A 1944-nucleotide genomic window follows, 5' to 3' on the forward strand; every position below is an offset into this window, starting at 1 on the left:
GGGGGACTACGAGGATGATGAGATGGCTGGAGCATCTTCCATGCAAGGACAGGCTGAGAGAGTTGGAGTTGTTCAGCCTGGAGAAGAGAAGGCTCTAAGGAGACCTTATAGCTACCTTCCAGTACCTGAAGGGGCTAAAAGAAAGCTGGAAAGGGACTGTTTACAAAGGCTTGTAGTGATAGAAATAGGGGCAATGGGTATAAACTGGAGAGGGGCAGACATAGACTAGACGTAAGGAAGAATTTCTTCACAATGAGAGTGATGAGGCACTAGCACAGGTTTCCCAGGGAAGCTGTGGCTGCCCCATCTCTGGAGGTGTTCAAGGGCAGGTTGGATGGGGCCTTGGGCAGCCTGGTCTGGTGGGAGGTGTCCCTGCCCATGGCAGGGGGGTTGGAACTGGATGGTTTTAAAGTCCCTTCCAACCCAAACTTTTCTATGATTCTATGATTCGATGTTGCAATGTAGTGCAAACCAGAAAAACTACAGTGAGCAGGGCTAAATAAGCTTGGCAAAGCAACCTGGTAATGCTCCTGTGTGAGATATGATAGCAAGAACAGGAAAAACTCATATGAAAGTAGATTTTTTTCAAGCCAGTCTTGAGAAAGAGAAATGCACTAACACAATAGATGCACATTGAATGAGAAAAGACCACACTGGTCACAAATCTGACAAAGAAAGAGTCAATAATTACCATCTTTGACTGCTCTTATGGATGGACTTATCTTTCTTTGGCTTGTTTAGAGGTCCCGTAAGGCAGAATTGCAGCTGGCCTGCACCATTTTTTTCTGGAGACTGCTATGAAGGCCAAGGAGAAAATGTTTGAATAGAGGATATTGGAGAAACTTTTTGTAGGGTTGGATCAGATGAGGCCAACGGAATGGAGGGAGCTAAGGGATTCCAAGGAATGACAGAAACCATCTCAGGAGATTACACTAGACTGCCAAGTCTAGGCCTACAGCTGGTATTCTTTTCTCCTGAGAGCAACAAAGATAGGACCTGGAATCAAATAGATAATCAAGTGTAATCTGGCACTCCCAAAACTGCAAAAAATCACATCTTGTGTCACTGTTATAATTTCCCCCAGTTCCTTGGATAATGAGCCCAGCCAAATTGGAAGAGTAGCTATGCTTTCTCAGGACTAAAGCAAGAAAGCAACCAGAAACTCAGCTTCTCCCCCAAGGTACTCCTTTCAGTTGCCCAGGATATGGAAAATTCTCTCTCATTCTTTAATGTACAGCAGACCAAATTAGTCAAAGCTCTATAAATCACCCTGAACACTTCAGTCTGTGAGATGATGTAGTCTGTAGAAAGGGGAACGTATGCATATAGGAATACCATAGCAGCTGATTATACCAGAAACAGTGGCTGTTCTGAAGTTAGGGCGTGTTTAACTGACACTTAAGCATCCCCAAGAGGTGACTAAAAAGAGATTCGGTCCCAAACCTTTCAGTTGAAGCTACATTCTTCAAGTGGCAGAAAAGATACGTTGCTAACATTTGATGCTAATATACTGCCCTGGGGCAACAACAGTCTTATTCTGTTCAATAGTAAGTCCTACAACTACCAGGATGTTAGCTGAGAAGACTGCTTGGGAGCTAATCCACAAGGGGACAAATGCCAGTTTCCTCAAGAGGAGAGACTGAGAGGCCTGGCAGAAATATTTACTATATGTGACAGAAGCGTGTGCACATGAAGTTCATGTGGCAGAGCGTCTGACAAATCATGCCCACAAACATACCTGTTTGCTCCAAAGACTCAGGGGAGTAAACAGAAAAGGAAAAATGAAAATATTGCAGCTGACTGAAGTATCTTGCAATTGATTTCTGAAGAACATCGGCACTGGTGAGACCGCTCCTTGATCCTGTGTTCAGTTCTGGGCCCCTCACCACAAGAAGGATGTTGAGGCTCTGGAGCGAGTCCAGAGAAGAGCAACAAAGCTGGTGA

This window comes from Phaenicophaeus curvirostris, chromosome 2 (assembly GCF_032191515.1).
Source record: "Phaenicophaeus curvirostris isolate KB17595 chromosome 2, BPBGC_Pcur_1.0, whole genome shotgun sequence".
In the NCBI taxonomy this organism is placed as follows: domain Eukaryota; kingdom Metazoa; phylum Chordata; class Aves; order Cuculiformes; family Cuculidae; genus Phaenicophaeus; species Phaenicophaeus curvirostris.